Here is a 21,653-nt window from a genome sequence, read left to right on the forward strand (position 1 = left end):
ACTCGTCATGGACATGCACACAACTGCTGATGTGTAGCGTAACATATTTTTAGACACAGACACAAAACTCCTGGTCTAAAGTTTGGTTATGAATTCCACAAGCACAAAAGCAGTGAAACACCACCAATCACAGGAACTTCAAGTGAAGGAAGATAGCTGCTTTTGACAAATGATGGATCATTATGTGACCAGCAAGAAACCTTAAGGGCACCAGCAGCCTGTTTTCTTACTTAAATTCCCTTTTGGGAAAGCTTTCCAAAACTATGAGACTCAGTGATTTTCTTAAAATTCTCTCACTTCGGAAACACACAAAACTTCATTCTTTCAATTAAAAAGCTTAATTTTGAAATAATTTCAAGTCAAAACTCACTAGAAATTACGCCAGGATGAAACTGAGAAAAAAACTGCCAAAGCTAAGTAGAAAGTGCTAACACTTCCTAAACACTCTCCACACTCTTGTCCCTTCTCCCCATAAAATTTGATATCAAGATGGAGGCGGCATAGCACCGTTTGTAGTGTACAGTATAAGGCGCACTGCACCACCATTCTTCTAAGTCCCCAGGATCCGCTATCTCAGCAATCATTCACAGCGACGATGAAACCGGAAGCAGTATCACTACCAAGCCCGCCAAGCTGTCAACAACGTTCAGTATTATAAGTACAGGGTACTAGTAAATGATGCAGAAGAAAAGGTCTCTACCTTTATCCTTGAGGAACTCATAGGAGAAAGTATAGTGATTCGTACTGTATATTTTGACTAAAGGTGTTATAACTCAATGTTGAAAAGAGTATGAGCTACAGAATGATAAAAAAAAACAGCAGTGATCTAACCCCAACTCGAAACTTTCTGGCTTAATATCAACAGTTCAATTACAGAGAACACCAGGAAGTTCGGTCCATAACCCACTCTAGCTAGTCCTCACAAACCCTGTGAATCCCTCACATATTAAATCAAATTATTGGGCTGGGGAGATAGCTCAGCAGTCTAAGCACCTGCCCTGGCAAACACAAGGACCCGTGTTTGATCCGCGGTACCACATGCCTTGCTGGCCCCAGAACCCTGGTCGTACCTTGCCAGCCAATAAAACTGGGCATGGCGGTACATGCCTGCAATCCCAGCGCTGGGTAGGCTGAGACAGGAGGATCACTACGAGTCCAAACTGCGTAGCGAAATCTTGTATGTACCAGAAAAAAATCAAATTATTTAATTGTCTTGAGCCTCATTTTTCTTTAGGGAAAGGGAGAATAATACCAACCTCACAGCATTGTTTTGAAAGTTAAACGGGTAAGTGTATAAAAGTAGCTAAGATACTGCAACTCTGAATGAAAGAATGCTAATATTATCAATGAATTATGACATATTTCTGGAAATGATAAACATTTGGAAAAATTATTCAAAAGCTTTAGAGATCATACAGTCTGAACTACTTATCAATTCAATTGAATACAACAGATGTCTGTGTTCTCGTGATACATAAAACACTGTGTCCAGTACTACAATGTGCCCAAAGATACAAGAAATGATTTTTATGATTAAAGAGCTTATTATCCAGATAATTTATAAAAGGATATATTCTATTTTATAATTCAAGCAGCTAATCAAAAGCCTGAAGTTGGGCTGTGTAATAAAATATGACTGTTCTGAAGCATACCACATTATTTACCCCATCACCCTTGTCCTCATAGCTGTAAGAGGCCTTTAGATCCATAAAAATATGATTTTCCCATATGGTAAAATATCAAGAATCTCACCAAAGCATAGCTGTTCTTGTGTCTCACATTAGCATGGAGCATATTTCATGAACACTTATATCAACTGAACACTTGCTGGTTTCCAGTCATTGGTGTGCAGTCTACTGTGTGTAAGATAAGCAGCCAGGATCAGATAGTCTGCTTCCAATGACGATCTAACAGATACCAAAACCCGCTGTCTCTTACAGTGATTAGAATGAATGAAACTAAGCAATTAATAATGGGAAAGTTGGGGCCGGGGAGATGGTTTAGTGGAATAAGTGCTTCCTTGGCAAGCGCAAGGGCCTGAGTTCAATCCTGGTTCTGTCAAAAGTTTAAAAAAAAAAAAAAAAGAGAGAGAGAGAAAGCACCACAGTCATCTCACATAACAATATGCTTTCAATTCCAAGTGAGATTTCCCAAGATATTTATGGTGAAATCTACCCAGAACATTGATCTCAACTGAAAAATCTTAATACTTTGGGAGAATTCAGGAAATTTCCCCATGGAAATGCAGAGAAATAGGATATGAGATACTAGATATTTCTACAATATATTAGTAATGGGCATGTATAAAATATCTGAGCACTTATAATGAGACACTGGAATTGATGTGTATTACGAAAAGCTTCTCATTTCTTCCTGGCAAACTCCATCAAAGTATATTTTTGAAAACAGTTAATTGCTGAAATAACAAAAGCATTAGTCAAACTCCATTATATCCCATCATGAAATATTTACTATCAACAATGTCTTTCTATTTCCAGGAAATAATAGAAATACATAAATAGGACTAAATGACATAACCATTTTATGTACACAAAAGCCAGCAAATGCTTCAACACAATAATTTTTAATACATACAGTGATTTCAATTCATCTAAGCTTTAAATTAAGTTAGAAAATTTGTGTTTTATATCCCACCTGGTGATTTTAGATTTTGAGTTTTTAACTTAATTTTTTAGTATTTTTAAGTATTATTCTTGTCAATACCTACATCTTTTATTCACTTTTAATCTTATTCTTTTCAATGTTCAACACTCAGGCTACTTTACTATAAATACTGAAAGACAGCTATGGATTAAACTGATGTCAGGCTGTCTCTACAAGATACTGAAAATCTACCTGTAAGTAAAAATGTTTATTTTATTAAACAATCATTAAATGACCATCAATATCAAATTCTGTATTGAAAGTAAATATATAAAAATAACTCTAAAACACACTCAGTAAAGAAATCTATAGAAAGATAAAAAAAATGAAACATAATTTGATCACCTCCGACAGCCTCAGGAAATAGCCAGACAGCCCATCCTGAGAAGCTGGGTCTACCAAGGCCACACATACACACACACACACACACACACACACACACACACACTGCTAGAAAGCAGCTGCCCTTGCAGAGGATCACTTAGCACACCTAGGTCCCTAAAAAGCAGGCAAGTAGCTCCACCCACTCACTATCAACATTTGGGGGAAGGTGGACAGTCCACCCTGAGCAACTCAGTGTCAAATTCCCCACAGAAACATACAGAAAGCTCTCAGATGTCTGAGAAGGTAGCTCAGTGGTCCAGTGCCTGCTTGGCAAGTGCAAGGACCAGAGTTCGATCCCCGGCACCACATGCCATGCTGGGCCCAGAACCCCAGGTCTACTGTGTCGACCACTGAAACCAGGCAAGGTAGTACATGGCTGTAATCCCAACTCTGGGTAGCCTGAGACAGGAGGATTACTATGAGTCTGAACTGCATAGTGAGGCCCTGTATTCAATAAATAAAATTTAAATAACATAATAATTTAGAAAGCTCTCAGAAACTGATGCACACCCGATCCAGACCTGCTGGTGTGGCCTGGACCCAAACCACCCCCAGACACTGAACTGACAAGCTCCCAGCCTTTGCTAGGGCTACACTGTCTCACACTCACCTAGGTCTACCTGGAGCCCGACACATAAGGCCCAAGGAAAATGACAAGCATCCTATACCTGCAGTCAGTGGCATCATGCTTCCAGTCACCAGTTAGCTCGCCCTTACTCCCAGTGCTGGTACAAAGCACAAACCCCTGCAGCATCGACACACTCAGGCAGCATACAGAACGATTACTGCTAAGAAGCTACACAAAAAGTACACTACCGCACCCTCCTGACCAAAGTCAATACAGTCTATCTAGTCAACACCTTAGGGCATATCCCCAGGAGGAAGTCTTTGATTATGGAAGCCACCCCATAAAAATTGATAGAAGCAACAGATCTACCACACGAACAAATATCAACATAGGCATACAGAAAAACATGAAAAAGCTAGGCAATCCGATGCCTCCAAAATAACATAAGAACTCTCTAGTGACAGAACACAAAGAGAAGCATGTCAGTGAGTGGCATAAAATAGAATTCAAAATAATGTTTTCAAGGAAATGCAATAAAATGTAAGAGAATACTGATGAATAATTCAATTAAATTAGGAGAACAATTCCTGATCTGAGTGAGAAATGCAGCTAAGAAGACAGAGATCAGTAAAAAGAACCAACTATCTTCCCTGGAGCTAAGGAACTTAATAAATCAGACAAAAAAAAATAGTTGAGAGCCTCACTCTCAGACTAGATCAAGCAGAAGACAGAGTTTCTGAGCTTGAGAAGTCTTTAAATACTACTCAGTGCAATTTTTTTTTAAAAAGAAAGGTAAAAAAAATTGAAGGAATGAACAGATGTGTGGGACATCATTAAAAGGGATTTTACATTATAAGTATGCTGGAAGAACAGGAAGAGAAAGGAGAAGATAGAGAAAATTTATTCCAAAATAACTTTCCAAATTTGAGGAAAAATGTTTTCCTAAGCATGTTAAGCCTCTGCATCTAAATCCAAAAAGATTTTTAAAAAATCCCTAATAAATGCAATCAATAAAAATCCCCTGTGAGGCACATTATAGCCAAAATGTGGAAGTATAAGATGACACTCTCACTCAATATAATATTAGGATCTTAGAGCAATTATGCAAAAGAAAGAAATAAAGAAGTGCAAGTGGAGACCGTGCAAGTGTTCTATAGAACAGTAGAATAAGTATGGTTGACATTTATAGTCCAAAATAGCTAGTAAAGAGGATTTTTAATGCTCCCAAATTTAAAAATGATAGATGTTTGAGATGATGGATAGGTAAATTATACCAATCTGGTCATTAGAGAAGGATTTATAGATTAAAGTGTCACACGGTACCCCAAAAGTGTGTGTAGCTATTATATACCATTGAGAAATAAATATATTAAGTATAATATGTTAGAAATGTAATATGCATTAAGTGCCACGTAAAAAGCGCCACACCACTGATATTACAACACCCCACAAGAGCACAGAGGAAGCACATTGTCATCACAATTCCCATTCTTCCCTCTTGCCTGGAGAATAGGAAGAACTATTTTCAAAGGAGGAAGTTTCGAGCTAATTCTTGAAGGACCAATAAGAACTCACTGAACATAAAATTTACAAGAAAAGACTATTTCAGGTAAGGAAAAAATGCAAGGCACCAAGCTACAAAGAGAAAAGAGGGTGGCTTTTCAAGAGAACGTCCATTAGTTACGTCAGTGAGTTGTAGGCAGATGACAACCAGAAAGGGGACAGGAAGGGCAGGCGGAAAAAGAAAACAACGCAAATGACCTATCCACACACCAGACGGTAAAGACTCTCTGTCTTGCTGAAGTGTTTAGAGTCTGTAATACAGACTCTTTGCGTTTGGAAATGAATTCAGAGAAATGTGCCCACTCGCTTACTTCCCGTGTGTTTGCATACTGAACCGTTTCTCCGTCAGGCATTTTGCTGTGCCTAGGATCAACAAACACACACCGAAGCTCTCCCTCCGCATAGTTCTGTGGCCCCAAATCTCAGAACAGCTTTTACATTATTAAATAGATGAAAACAATCAAAATAAGAAAAATATTCTATGATACATAGTTAAGCAAAATACAGATTTCAATGGCCATAAATAGTAATTTATATCAATTTAGTCACAGTCCTTCCTTGGCATGTTGTTTGCAGTTGCTTTCTGTGACAGAAAGGCAAAAGTAAGTACTGTCATTGGGAAGGAGACCAAGAGATGAAAGGAGAGGGGCAAAAGGGAATAGGAAATAAAAAGAATTAAGATGAATTATATAATGCAGCAATTTTCCAGGATGAACATAATCATTCTATAATGCAAACCTGTACTGATAAAAATATTTTTTTAAGTTTTTAAAGTACATAATTGTCAACAGAGACAGCATGGTCTTCAAAACCCAAACTAAAGCAGAAAAAGGTTATTGAGAAAACACAATAAGGTCTAACTGTGAAGTCAAGCAAAAAAACAGACCTGAAGTACTCAGTACTGTGGTACAAACAATCCCATGATCCTAGAGGCGCTCTGGGGTCAGGGAGAACAAATTGCAGGAAAGGACTGAAGAGGGAAAGCCTTCTGAAACTGGACTAGATAAAATGTAGATACCAGATACTTAAAGGCTTTATGCGTCACACTACACAAAGACTTCACATTTTATTTTGAAGATAATAGCAGGCTTCTGTTGGGTTTTAAGAACACCTGTAACTGTCTTAAATTTTAAAGCCATCTCTGGCAGAAATGTGTTTAATTGTACTTGCTGCCTTTTTCTGGCAAAATAAACCCAATACCAAGATGTTAGGATTATATTTGCCTCAGGAAGAATGAATACGATTCCTGTCAGGCAACCATCATTCTTATTCATTGTATCTCTCATAACATAATAATAACAGTAACCGTTGATGCATCGTGAGTGCTACCATGTCCCAGGTACTCGGCAAACCCATTAGTTTGATTAACTCATTCAGGCTTCACTCAAACAACCTGTGTAAGCAATTCTTGTAGAACTAAATCCATAAAATGATGTGATTAGATTTAACTCGAATGAAAATTTTATTAGTATTCAAGTCACTTTTTTTTTTTTCTGTTCTTAGATGATTGCACTGGACAGTTGCAACGTAACTGTAAGTCTCCTTGTCAAACAAGAGAAGCAGTTAAGTAATCACTCATTTGTCCATTACCACTATGGACCAAGAGTCTAGCATGATACCCCCAAGGAATCAGGGACTCCGCCCAGGAAACACCGCTGACACCAACAAGTGGCTTCCAACCAGCCCCACGTGCTCCCATAAACACAAAACTGATCTCAGACCTGACGGGAAGCTGTTGTTTATTCTACCCACTCAGGATAATACTGTTGTATCCATCTAGTCCTGGAAAGTCTTGTACTTGTAGCACCTACTTTCCGAGAAGTTTTGTCAACAGATGTTCTGGTAAGGAAAAGAGACAGAGGCAAAGAGAAACAAAGAGAATTAATGAATATTGGGGATGAGAATGAAGAAAAAGAAAACAGAATAAATGTTTCCCGTTGGACCAAGTGCCGGAATTTGGGGCCTGATTCCCCACAACGAAGGACTGCCATCTGTGGTAGCTAGGTTACCAGTGAAGAGAAAAGGCACTCAGAGGGAAGGGGTGGGCCGCTGCGGGAACAAAAAGAAGGTGCCATCTTAATGGACCACTGCTCCAACACTGCAAGATCTACAAACCAGGATTTGTGAACCGTGTATTACAGACCATGACTTTGTAACCACAATGGTGCTGAAGTGTGTCTATTATGTCCTGCTTCTTATAGCAGCAGCCGACCTCTGAGATTCACCAGAAGATGACACACAGACAGATGACGGCATTTTATGCATCTGTACTTTTTCAACTTACCCAAGACAGATAGCTTTACTCCTGTATCTATTCACAATCTGAACTTGACCTGCCTGTGGAAAAAGGGGGGTAGAATAATTGAGTACTGGAAAAACACATGTTCCCTTCTAAAGACCTCCCATCTACATTTATCTCTCGCTCAATTTTTTTTTTTAATTTCACATGATCACTTTTATTGCCGGAGAACAACTAACCTCAGTTACCTCATTAAAAAAGTTTATAGAACAGTTAAATAGACATTGTTAAGATTGTGCAAAGTCAGAAGTGTTGATTAGTTCTAAAGTGTCTTTTGGTGCCTGAATTAATTAGAAGCTTTCCAATATCAGGATCAGCTCACTATGGTGTGAAAAGATTCTTTGTTCTTTTCCTGCTGCATACCTGCCAGGTGAAGATATTTTCTGCCTCATGCACATCCTCCCTGTCCCTTCTCACTCTGCCATTATTTGGTGTAAGTGTCTTGGGTTACACTGGGAGAATCAGCAAACAGCTCCAAAGTCTCAGAATCCATTCTCTAGTTTTCTACAGGCTTGATACAAATGTACTGAAAATATAGGCCGCCAAAGTCTGCAGCATAAATAGCCCGACTCTGTTGCATTGACAAAGTGAATGGCTATGGAGTTAGACGAATGGCTGCTGGGACAGTGTTGCAAATGTCACCATGCATCACGGCTAAAATAATGTGGTGGTGGTGCATAAGGTGCCTGCTGCTTGATTGGAGCACGACCTCCACAGGGGGTTTTCAGTCCACAGCTAGAAGAAGTGAATGTCCAACAGGAGAAACCATTCTGATGTCCATACAATGGCGAACTAATAGTTGATAGCCTTCACTCAGTATGACGTGAATACTAGGGATTGTTACTAGGGATTGTTTGACTTATGGGAAATCATTTCTATGTGAAATTGATCATCCATATTCAAGCAGAGAGCAGTTAAAACTTAGTCAATAAAATATATTTTATTGAAGAACTTTTGCTGTTGCTAAATCTACAATTTTATAAAGTTAGCTACATATGTATATGTAGCATATCCGTATCAATTTAATTTACTGTTTTGTATCACTATTGCTAGAAGATGATAAGCATTGTATTTTAAAGGAATCTGATAATGGGAAAGATATTTTAAGAAAAATTATAACAAATCAATTTTTGTTTTCTAGCTTTGGCTTTTAAAAATTGTCTGTTCCATCTTACAATATGAATTAGAGTTTTAACCAAAAGAAAAATTACGCTTAATTTGGAATTTTGAGCACCTCTTCTGTATACCCCAGAGGTACCCAGTATGATGAGGCACTCCCAACGAGATTCTAAATTAACTAGTAATATACGTTAATGTGGCAAACAAGCAGCCCTACTTCATTTTTATACTTTATACATTTCAGTACACACAATAACCCAGTCCATGCAGATCGTTAATAATTTCTATTCCACAGGGGTCAAACAAAAGCCTGGCAAAGTATAATAATTAGGAGAGCCTTTCACAACATCCTTTTTAGATGAATATTAATATTAACCATAAAAAGGATAAATTACAATTAGCTCATTTCATTTCTCTAATCCTCTGATAAACAATTTGAGAGTGGGGAAGTTTGCTAAGGAATTCTACTTTTGCGATTTCCTTCACAGGTTTGAGAGGAGCTGTGCCTGGCCAAATAGACATACCAGCCAAGGCAGACAGGCAAAAAGAGATAGAAAAGGGAATGTAAGTCTCTCTGAGGTCTAGACCACCCACAAGATGCAGTGATGAATTTGCTTCCTTCTTGCTAAAGTGAATCTCTAATCACTCAGCCAAGCCTGAAGACATCCCTTGTCGCTAGAAAAGGTTGATCTGTTTATTGATCTGCTTTTCTTTCGAGCTCCAGTTGGACCTGACCTTTTGTATTTTACACTTCCTTGTTTGTGTCACACACAGCTCTGATCTTTCCGTCGGCTGGCAGACAGTGCTCACTTTGTCCAATTTGGTTTTGGTTGACACAGCCAGGAGATGACCTATGTTTGGATGTACTGAATTATGCTATTCTTCAGTTCATTCTCCTTGTGTGCTATTTTCATCAAAAGTTCCCGTATCAAAAGGTAACTCAGATGGCTCAGCAGACTAACTCCCCTGCTTAGGCAGAGCTCAGCAGCTGGGTTCGATCCCCGTCTCGATCCCCATCTTGCTGAGCCAGCCCCGCCCCCAGGGTGCACTGAGACAGCAATTGAGACTGGGCATGGTGGCACATGCCTGTATTCCCATCACTTGGGAGGCAGAAAACAGGAGGATCACTGTAGATCTGGATAGAGATTCTGTAGACCCTGCACTAAATACAAAAAAAAAAAAAAAAGGTAACTCAAAATCATGATAATTTTTTTGGAGAATTTCCAACTTATACAAGGTGGTATCAAAAGAATAAAGCATACAGACTTACAAATTTTCATTTAGGGCTGGTGAGATGGCTCAGTGGTCTAAAGCACCTACTTAGAACAAGCTTAGCAAAGCACAGGGACCACGGTTCAATCCCCCAGCACCACATGCCAGCCAGCCCCGCCCCCTGGTGGGCTGAGCTGGCCACACACACAAATAAATAAAATTTAAAAAAAAGAATAAAAAAAAAAAATTCATTTAAATGTTTGACCATGCTGGTGTCACTTATAAGGCAATATCAGACTGCATAAGATAAACCAGAGCACAGCTTGAAATTACAGTCCTAACTTAATTGATTTCATAATAATTTTAGTCTTTTTTATAAATCAGTAGCTCAAAGTCTTGTATTTTTTCCATGGAATTCTCTTCATGTTTTGGAATAATCACTCTCTGGTGGTTCGCCAAATAGCATATATAGGAGCACAACAATTTCTGCAACAATTATTCCTAATTTTTAAATTTAGCTAAACAACATCTGCCACATACTTATAAGTATAAAATTAGACAAAAATCACTGAACTGAAAGCAGACTAATTTAAAATATGGAAATGAAAATATTCTAGGCCGGACCACGGATTTGCATGTACGTTACTCTTTCGAACTCCATTTGTATGATTGCAAATTAAAGAATTAATATGCAGCATAGAGCTCTCCGTGATGGCTCTGCAAACAACAGGAGCAAGAGGACAATATTTACAATCAAACAAATTAATAAACTAAAGCACTTTCACAGGGCAATAGAGCAGCTTTGAGAAAAACTATGAGAGGAAATAAAATTATTCCTAAGAGAAGTTGTGTAAATTCAAATTTTCTAAGATAGTGAAATTTATTGCAATAAGAAAAACAAGAAAACATGTATAGTTTCTTTTTTGTGCCAATGTTAAGAATGATAATATTTACATTTAAGCAGCAATTTTCATATATGAATCCCAAAACAAGCTAAGGATTTTTTTCTTACCCACAACACTACTGTTGCCCTACTTTATAGAGCAATTTTACCCTGTGCCCCCCAAAAAATATTTACATGTGTTGTGTTGGCATATAACAGACCCTGTTCTAAATCCTCTATGTGCAAGATGCTACTCCCATCTTGGAAATGGATATACAGAAGTACACAGGGATTACTTAATTTACCTAATTTGTCATAGGTAAGGAAAATGTAAAGCCAGGATTCTCTGTCTGGTGTCTATCTGTAGAACTCACAAGTTCAATCACCAGTTTTATTGCTTTTCCTGCACCACCTGCCTTTGAAAAGCCCTGCGTCTCCCTCTAGATCCCTGAGGAGCAGGGCTAAGAAACTCCCCGTTCCATGCTTCCCAACTCAGCCATCCTGTTCCTGCCTCAAAGCACTGAGAATATCCAATGTAGGCCTTTATTCCCTAAGGCACCTGCCGTGGAGTGCGGCTCTGGTGTCAGACTGGTCAAATTCAAATCCCATGAGGCCACTTTATGGTGAGAGGAAGACAATACCACTTCTGTTTTTAAAAGTGAAAATTCCTGAATATTTCTCCACCAGTCCAATGCTATATGAAGGTCTTGAGGAACATATCAAAATGCAAATGTGCACCTTAATTTGCTATTAGTTTACTCTAGCCTTCTACTATGGCAAGCTGGACTGATCTTAGTGATATAACCTGTCATCCAAGAGCTAAGCCAGCAACCAAATGGCAGTTCTTTGGCTCCATCACAGTGGGTCCTTACTCTCTCTCCCACCTTTATCCTCTGTATCTTCTCTCTCTCTCTCTCTCTCTCTCTCTCTCTCTCTCTCTCTCTCTCTCGCTCTCTCGCTCTCTCGCTCTCTCTCTCGCTCTCGCTCTCGCTCTCGCTCTCCCTTACCCTCTCCCTCTCGCTCTTGCTCTCTCTCCCTCTGGAAGAAAAAAAAAAAAACAGGTCTTAGAAAAACAATGTTTCTCCCTAAGTTTCAAGCCAGAGAATTTTCTGAAATCACTATTAACAGCTATTGAATGCTACATGGCTAATTCTAGAGACTTCTGTCAGCAAATATGTTAACACAAAATAAAAACCATGAAAGTCATAACCCATCATAGCTTACAAATAGGTTTAAATAAGCTGTACAAACTCAGCTAACTGCCCTGCTTCTCCAAAATTGTTGCTTTATCACATCAGAAGACTCTCAAAGCTCCTAACAGCCAGCAGTTACAGGCAACTGTAGCCCGACAGGCCACCTGCTGTGAGGTAGGAGCCAAGAACAAATGTGGTAAAATCAACTTTGTTTAGTAATCAAGAAAAGCGACATCTGCCACAACAGCCAGTACAACCACTCCAAAGGGCGAAAAATCATCCAAACTATTTCCCAGGTCCTGTTTGCTTCTGTTCACCCTGCTTTATGTCCAGTACTAATGTCACTGCCACCTACTGTTTGTACTATGATAATGTGCTACCAAAACATAGTTGTTTTCATATTTAAATCATGGGCTAAAATTATGTATATTGTATGTTATTAATAAATATACAGTGAAAATGTCTAAAGGTAGTTTTTGGGTTTGATTTTTTTTAAGAAAGGAATGGTTTATTTAGCTCACAGTTATTGGAAGTTTCCATTCATACTCAGCTGGCTCCAAAGCAGAACGACACATGGCAGAGGGCAACAGCTCATGGCAGTGGAAAACAGCAAAGAGCAAAGGGAAGGGGCAGCAGCTGAGGCAGCTAGCAAGTCTCTTTCCCCTCCTTACAATTTATGCAGATTATCTGCCCCAGGGCACTCACACCCATAATCCCACCATTGGATCATCAATTAATCGCAAAATCTAGAAGCCACCCCATGACTGCATGAGGTTTGGGGGGGGGTGATGACATATAGACACAAGCCATAACATTCTGTCCCTGGCCCCTCAAAGACTCATGCACAACCCTTATGCAAAAGGCATTTTAGTCCCCCTGTAAGAGTTGTCAGAGTTCTACAGTTTCAGCATTGCTGAAAAGTCCAAGTCCCAAGTCTCCTCCAAGATCTAAGGCAAGGGGGCCTGGCCTTAGCTCAGTTCTTTAAGTGGCTGCTTCCACAAAGCTGTCAGCCTCAGGTTGCTGTAGTTCAATCCCCACAACACTCCAGGCAGGCAAAAGTGCCCTGAAGGCATTCGAGGAGAAAAAAAAAAAAATCCTTATAGGGCTGGTGAGATGGCTCAGTGGCCTAAAGCACCTAGTTAGAACAAGCTTAGCAAAGCACACTTACCGCGGTTCAATCCCCCAGCACCACATGCCAGCCAGCCCCACCCCCTGGTGGGCTGAGCTGGCCACACACACACACACACACACACACACACACACAAATAAAAATAAAAATTTAAAAAAAAAAGATCTAAGGCAAACTTAGCTGTGAATACAAATGAAAAGTTAAACACTTCCAACACTCAATGGTACAAGATAAACATTACCATTCCAAAAGGTACAAACTGGAATACAAAACATTGAGACCAAAGCAAGTCCAAAATCAAGCAGGGCAACCATTAAGTCCTCTAGTTCTATGTGGAACATTCAAAGTAATCTGTGATGAGTTGTGGACTCCAAAGGTCTCATGTGGCTCAGCCTCTGTGGCCCTTCTGGAGGTTGTAGCTTCTCTCTCAGGCCTGCTTTGTTGCCTTCTTGCAGCTTTTCTTGTGTTTCTGACTTTTCCAAATTTCCAGGTTTTTCCACTGCAGGTTAGGCTTCTCACACTCTGCTTCACACACTTCCCTCTCAAGGGCACACCATATGGCCTCCCAGGCCTTCTGAAATCTATGTGGAAACCTTCTTAATCTCAGAACTCTTGCATTCTACCTGCACCTAAAACCAGCACCATGTGGATAAGGCCAAGGTCTGCTGCCAGCTGGAGCAGAGCAGCCAGATTTTCTTCTCACTTGCCTGTAGGGGTCAAGTGCTTGGATCACTGAGCACCCTTACCCTGATTCCAAGGAACAAATTCTCTATGCCACCACCATTTTGGAACCTGGTGTGGCAGCCACTGCCATTCCAAAACCAGGGCTCTGAAGCTTTCTTCTCAACACAAAATCCTTCACCCTTGCAGTTCTGAGGCTGCAAAGGCTGGAACCCTGCTGCCTCTTGTGATGCCCTCAAGCCAACTTTTCTACTCTGCTGTTCCTTCTCCACAGTGGAGATCCTCTCAGTTCTGACTTTGTAGTCCACAACCCTATTAGAGCTTCCTTTCTGGCCAAACTCACATTTTAAATCATCCTGCTGGGTTCTTTGCTCTTGACACTCAACATAAATCTGATTAAAAGCCCACAATAGTCATGCCATTGTCTCAATATTTGACTGTCTTGAAATTTCTTTTGCCAGATTAACCAGTCTACTGTGCTTAATCTCAGTCTCAGGCCAAGTCTCTGGGCATAAACAAAATGCAGGGGCTGGCGAGATGGCTCAGTGGTCTAAAGCACCTACTTGGAACAAGCTTGGCAAAGCACAGGGACCACGGTTCGATCCTCCAGCACCACATGCCAGCCAGCCTCGCCCCCTGGTGGGCTGAGCTGGCCACACACACACACACACACACACACTAAATAAATAAATAAATGTTAAAAAAACTTAAAAAAAAATAAACAAAATGCAGACAAACTTTCTGACAAGCCATATATGAAGTCCAACAACCAATGCAGTCCTTCTTCCCAGCAGAAACCTCCCCAGGCTGGTCTTAACAGACAGGATTTCTAACACCTTTCTGGTCTTCTGCGCTTTGACCAGAATCTTCCATACAGAGTAGCCGAAGTTGTTCCAGCAATTCTCTTGTAGGTGATGTCTCCAAACAATTCCTATGTGTTCCTATAAGCCATTCCTAAAAGTTTGTAATACACATGGTCAGGTAGTCATAGCAACAACCCCACTTCTCTGGAACCAAATTCTGTCTTAGTTCCTTTTCTCTTATCGCTGGGACAAAATGCCCACACCCAAAATTAAGGAAGGAAAGGTTTATGCAGCTCACAGTTAGTGGAGGTTTCAGGCCCTACTTACCTGGCTCCAAGACAGAGTGGCACATGGCAGAGACAATAGCTCATAGCAATGGAAAACAGCCTTGGGTTTTTATTTTAATTTGGTTTCATTTTGTTTTGTTTTGTTTTTGTCTTTTTGAGACAGAGCCTCGCTCTTCAGTTCAGGTTGGCCTTAAGCTCACTTTGTAGCTCAGGCTGGTCTAGAACTCTCAGTGATCCTTATGCCTCAGTATCCTAAGCCCTGGGATTACAAGCATGCACCTGCCTAGCTAAGATAGATGTTTTTAAAGACTGAATCATATGTTAAATACCTAAGATATCCTCAGTATATTTGTTTTTTAACTAAAAATTAGGTAACATTTTAAGTTTCACTAACTGGTTTTAAATACTCATTTTATGTTTGGTTTCACTTCAGATAAGTTATCTCAAATACAAAGTTAAGATTTATAACCTGAGGAGCCAGCCAAATAGCTCAGTGGATTAAAGCACCTGCAAGCAGGCATAGAGGCTAGGGGTTCGATCCTCAGGCCTGCCATGCCAGCCCCACCCCTAGGGAGTGCTGAGACAGCATCTGAGACTGGGTGTGGTGGTGTGCGCCTGTAATCCCAGCACTTGGGAGGTTGTAAACAGGTGGATCACTACAAGTCCAATCTAGTAGTGAGACCCTGAACACCCTTCCTTAAAATACAAAAAAAAAAAAAAAAAAATTATAACCTGAAGGAGAAGCAGAGTTTGTGTTAGATGAATTGACAAGAAAAATCATTCAGTACAGCAGATGTTATATGCATCTAATGTGCTGGACAGATTTGCCTACATGGAATTTTAATTATTCTCTGTCTGCCTCTGTCTCTCTCTGTCTCTCTGTCTCTCTCTGTCTCTCTCACACGGAACATATCTGTAACACAGTTGTAGGAGAAAAAAGCTCTACCTTGGGGCCAGCAAGATAGCTCAGTAGACTAAAGTGCCTGCTTAGGCTAGTTTAGGTAAGTGCAGAGACCTAGGTTCAACTCCAGGCACCACATGCTGGGCCAGCCCCACCCCCAGGGTGGGCTGAGCTGACCAGAGTCTGGGCCTAGTGGAATATGCCTGTAACACAGCCTATCTCTGCCTTTGTCTCTCTCTGTCTCTCTTTCTCTCTGTCTCTCTCTCTCTCTCTGTCTCTCTCTCTCTCTCTCTCTCTATCTATCTCTGTGTGTGTGTGTGTGATATACACACACACACACTCTTCCTTTGTGTGTGTGCGTGTACACACACACACACACACACACGGCAGGACTTCACAGAAATTCTTAGAGCATCCAGAAAGCAGCGTCACCACATCAATGCTTTTTTAAAAAATCTCGGAATTAACCCTAAGCACTGTTTTCAGAGCTGCACTTACCTCCTATCGTGGTTAAAAAGTAATCACAATTGTATTTTCCACAAAGTTGCACAGTACACTTTAGCAACATGAAATCATGTAATTTAACTACAGAAAGAATTCATAATGCCCATTTCTACCACCTTTTTCTTTCATCATCTACAGCTGAGGAGAAAAGGTTCAGAGTCAAAGGCATGCTAGAATCCTTCAGAATCCAAAGATGGTGACTGAATAGGATGCCTAAAACTGAGGCAGTTGCTCATGGCAAGGTCTGGGTATAAGGGAAGAATTAGTTGGCTGGTGCTGGAAAGCAAAGTCTTGAAGAGGCTCAGTCCTGGGAACCCAGAAGTCAGGACCATCTGTACACCATACACATTTAAATGGCTGAGAGTTAGAGATAGTATCGGAGAAAGTTAAAGAGACCCACAAGTGGAAAATACTGAGAAGTTGTAAGAGAGGGTAAAAGTGTTGGTAACTTTAAAAAAAAAAAAAAAGAATGACTTAAGCATATTTAAGAGTAAGACAAGAGTATTATTTGTCAGTGAGGAACAAGGAAGGCAACTGACTCATCTCTGAGGCTACAGGTATAAAGTACAGTTGCAGGAGGAAAAAGCTCCACCTTGGGGCCAGAAAGACAGCTCAACGGACTAAAGTGCCCGCTTAGGCTAGTTTAGGCCAGCACAGGGGGATCTAGGTTCAACTCCTGGCACCACATGCTGAGCCAGCCCAGCCCCCGGGGTGGGCTGAGCGAACAAGAGTCCCAGCATAGTGGAACACGCCTGTAAGCCCAGGGCTGGGGAGGCTGACAGCAGGAGGATCACCATGTGTACAAGCTGCATAGTGAGACCCTGAAACAACCAAATACATTTAAAACTAAAAATAAAAAAGCACCACCTCTTCTTGGTCTACAGTGAAAACAGAAACCCCAGGGAAAGATAATGGCCATATCAAAAATCTGAAGAAGTATTGAGAAAAGCCTAAAACTCTACCATAATTTTCTGGTAATGGTCCATCAGCTCTAGTAAGCACAAGGATGGGATTTCAGGAGTCAGGGCAGGGGTGTAATGGGAAAAGGGTGGATAGAGGCTGTGACAAGTCAGATAATGCACACGACAGAGCTTGGCCTGGGAGACTGAGGGCTCATATGTGGAGTGACATCAATAAAATTAAAGTGCAGCAAGACTTGTTTCAACAAATTCAAAGCAAATAGAGAAGGTGAGGCTATGAGTTTTGGAGCGAGGAGAGGTAGTTTCCTGGGGTTCTTCACCCACAGTGATGCAAGGAAAAGGCATACAGCGGGGAGGTGTGGTCCTAGTCTCAGAGCACATCCACCCTGACTACAACTCTGTGTAGCAGGGTTATTATCATCCCATTTGAACTTGTTACAAATAGAGTGATGGCTAACTCTAGATTAATTTAATTAATTAAGTTTATTGGGAAATTTTAAATATACACAGTGATTGTACTTATCAGTGAATTTCTACCTGTACAGGATATAACTTGATTCTTCTTTTTCCCATTTACATACCCTCCCTTCAACCCCTCTTCCCCTCCTTATCTACAAAAGCTTTGTTTCTACTTTACCCTTCTTTGCTTGTTTTTCTTCCTTTTCCCTTCCTTCCATTTCTCTTTTGCCTTCCTACTTCCCCTTTCCGTTGGAAAATTCTCTTCCTATTTCACCATACCTATTACACATTTTGGTTCTTCTTTATACTTTCACTTTCTCACACCAGAGAAACTATGCAATATTTACACATTTGTGTCCAATTTACTTCAGAGTATGGTCTCAGGGTGCATGCGTTTAGTTAGATCTGTCTCAAATTTCTCCCTCCTTATGACTGAGTAGTGCTGCATTGTATGTATTAGAATTTTTTGTCTTTAGCCATTCATTGGTTGATAGACATTTGGGCTGCTTCCAAATTTAGCTATTACTACCTGTGCTGCTACAAACATGGGGGCACATACATCATTGTGATATGATGCTTTTAATTCTATGGGAATACACCAATGAAAGGAATAGCTAGAGGGAAGCCTCTAGTTATAGTTTTTTGAGGAATCTTCACACTGATTTCCACAGTGATTGCACAAATTTATACTCCCACCAACAGTGAAGAAGGATTCCTTTTTATGCATAACCCTGCCAGCATTTGTTACTAGTTGATTTCTTGGTAATACCCATTCTTTAGGCAGTGAGAAGGAATCTCAGTGTTGTTCTAGTTTGCATCTTTTAAATGACCGACTACTTAAATCACCACAATAAAGGAGACAAAGATCATAAGAGTTGGATTCTCTGCTTTAAGGAGAAGGGCACTAAACCTGAAGAAAAAGACACAGCAGATGAAGATCAGTCTGATATGTGGGGTCCACCATGTAACTATGGGTTTTATATTTTTTGGTTTTCCTTTGAAAACTATTTTACTTGATTTTCAACTGAGACAAATAGAACATTTTACCTTCCCCTGCTCCAATGCCCTCGGGGCTATCAAGAAATCCCTGAGATCAGGTAAATCCACAGAATATTTAGTGCATTCTAACAGTCTAAGAATGGCTTTTCCTCATCAATTTAGTTTCTTATCAATAAAAAATATGTCCATTATAATATGAGAAAAATTATGATGAAGCAAAAGCAAAAAGTGAATTGTCTTTACTATGAGCAAAGACCTTTAACTATGCCTTGCCTGCCTTCTACTATCAAGAAATACAGGGAAATATGCTGTAGAATATGAAAACATTGAAAATTTGGCTGCAAAGAGGTTTTATAAAATTCTTTTATTTTTATTCTTTTGGTATGGGGTCTCTCTATGCAGTTCAGACTTATAGTGATCCTCCTGTGTGCCACCGGGAATCACAGGACAGCACAGCATACGGTACCAGGGATTAAACCTGGGACACTCAGACAGGCACGTGCTTAGACAGCTGAACTATCTCCCCAGCCCAGAAAGAGAATTTAAAAGCCTTCAATGATAAGGCACAACATAAACCTAGAAATTTATAGTGGGTTTAAATCCAAGAGATGAATAATAAATGATAAATTACAAAATCTCTGTTGATAATATTAGCAATAAAATGATGTTGAAAATATAAGGCAGGTAGATATAGCTGTGGTGGGGAAAATACATGCCTCAGAGAACGCAGAAATCAGAACTTCATTAAATATTATCACCCTTCTTAATTGCATTCAACTGAAGGCTTCTCTGTTTAGAATCCAGTCATACATGCTGCTATTGATTGAGATGCACATTAAGACTGAATAAAACTTTGCTAATATCTCTGACAAGGGGTCTGAGAACTCCTTGCACATCAAATGTATGTAGAGACATGATACAGAACAGAAGGTATTACATTTGTATTCATATTTGCATCTGAAGCAATGACAATTTTAATATTATTCCTAATCAGATCAATACAAAATGGCTAGATCCTCAGGACCCCACGGCATGATGTGCATTGGTAATTGATTTCCACAGTAACATAGCTTCCCCTCTCCCACCAAAAAAACTTACATAATAATTCTTCATGCATTAATAAAAATTTGTGGTATCTTTTTAAACAAGGTACAAACAGCAGACCTGTTTGGAGCTACTTATATGTATGAGCATCAAGAGTACCATTAGCTTCTCTTGCTCTAGATTAATAGACAAATGGAAACAAAAGAGTATGCTGAGATTCTTATACTCACCCATTTATCTGAAACGCGAGATCAGAAAGGGAAGCAACATTCTCACGTGAGATTAGCTATCCCCTTTCAGCAATGATTGCCATTTTTTATGAATTTATTGTTATGATTATTCTAGCCTCAGGGGAATTAGGAAGTAAGCAAAAATTTATGATCCAAACCTAATCTCTTCTCCCTAGCCAAGGACTTCTCCCTGCAAGGAAACATGTACACGAACTGCCAATCCACTCACACAGACATGTTGGAATGATCTCTAGAAAGTTATTTCATTCTGTCTCTGCAGCTCAAGCTGTTTCCCTGTGCTTTTCAAAGGCTGAAACTAGTGTAGGTTACCTCACCCTTTGGCATAAATACCAGCTTCCTGCATCTTCATATCAGTCACCTTCATATGCGCATGCACACCAGGGGAATTCCCTTGAACACACCTACATTCCCATGAGTCTGGAGAGTTAAATGTCCATGAACTAGGGAATTCTCCTAGCTCTAAGATCAAGAAGTAGACAATGACTAAGAATAGTCTTCATTCATTGCATATCGCTGACACAGAATACATTAGCCCCTTAAACAGAGGCTTGCTTTTTACGATGCTGCACCTGTCCCCTACATGTGATCGATGCCAAGATTCTACTCCTCAGGACAAAGGTTTCCTTTCATCAGTGAGAGCAAGCATCTTTAGAAGAGAGAGACTCTAACAGCATGGACATTATAAACTAATCATCCATCCCTAACTGCTAGGCCTAAACCAAATGACTAAAAAAGTTTCTGTTGATGATTCTGTCCCAAGGTGCAGAAAATTAGTACAGTTTTTATGATATATGTCAACCAAACTATGAATAAGTTATATACCAAATATCCCTATTTTAGTGTTTTTAGCTGAGGGTAGATTTTCCTACAGAACCACCCATTTCTGTCATAGCTAGGTTCTCTTTGAGCCACTAAGGACCTTAGAAAAGTAAAAGTAGTAATATTTCAAGTTTGCTTCACTATCAATCAGAATATTGTTTCTATGGGAAAGTTTTAGATTTGTATTAGACTGAACAATTTGAAAATATAATTTTTCAGTCAGTAATAGTTGAATGTTGTCAGTGTCATGTGTTCCAATCTAATCATTCAAGAAGCACTAATTTAATAATATGCACAAAACAGAAGGACTTGGGGAAAGGATACATAAAACAAGTCCTTACACTTACTGGTTGTCACATCTGCTTAACACATACATGATTATTGACACTGTCAACAGCAATCCGATGCGTTTTGACTGGAGCAAACCGAAAAACAACATTATCAAATACTATCAAGCAGCCAGTGTCTTCACCTTAAGCTCAGTGCTCTTTGCCAAGCCCACAGCCTAAGCGGGGACAAGATGAATGTCAACACCACCCAGCAGATCCACAGCAGAAGTCAGATGCTCTTTAGACGGACCTACCTCAGAGCAGACCGTTAGTTCACTTCCTACAAATACACTTAGATATAACGGTCTGTAGTTTAAATTTTCTTCAGCTGTAGTGTTCTTATTTATTTCAGGTAATAAATAGATTAATCAAATTAATAAGGATATTCAGTCTGTTTGCCATTTGAAAAATCTACAGGATGAACACCTCTGCTTTGTGTAGGCTGCTTAATTATGCTAACTATATTTGACTGAGTATGTGTTTGACGGGGAGCCAAGCAGGATGTTTGGCTTAGACTATGATCTACTCCTCTCTATTCCAAATTACACCATTAAACTTCAATTTAATTTCTCACAGATTTTTCTCATAGTCAATAAAAAGTGTGTGTTATGTTCACATTATTTGAATTATAAAATTACAGGT

At 39.8% G+C, this 21,653-nt stretch overlaps 1 protein-coding gene across 3 annotated transcripts in view; it reads right to left on the bottom strand.

Moving 5' to 3' along the window:
• The window catches only part of Fam19a2 (family with sequence similarity 19 member A2, C-C motif chemokine like), a 564,584-nt gene that overhangs the window by 336,064 nt on the left and 206,867 nt on the right, over positions 1 to 21,653 (bottom strand). The window lies entirely within an intron of this gene.

The sequence above is a fragment of the Octodon degus genome, unplaced genomic scaffold, assembly GCF_000260255.1.
Source record: "Octodon degus isolate 3935 unplaced genomic scaffold, OctDeg1.0 scaffold00139, whole genome shotgun sequence".
NCBI classification, from domain to species: domain Eukaryota; kingdom Metazoa; phylum Chordata; class Mammalia; order Rodentia; family Octodontidae; genus Octodon; species Octodon degus.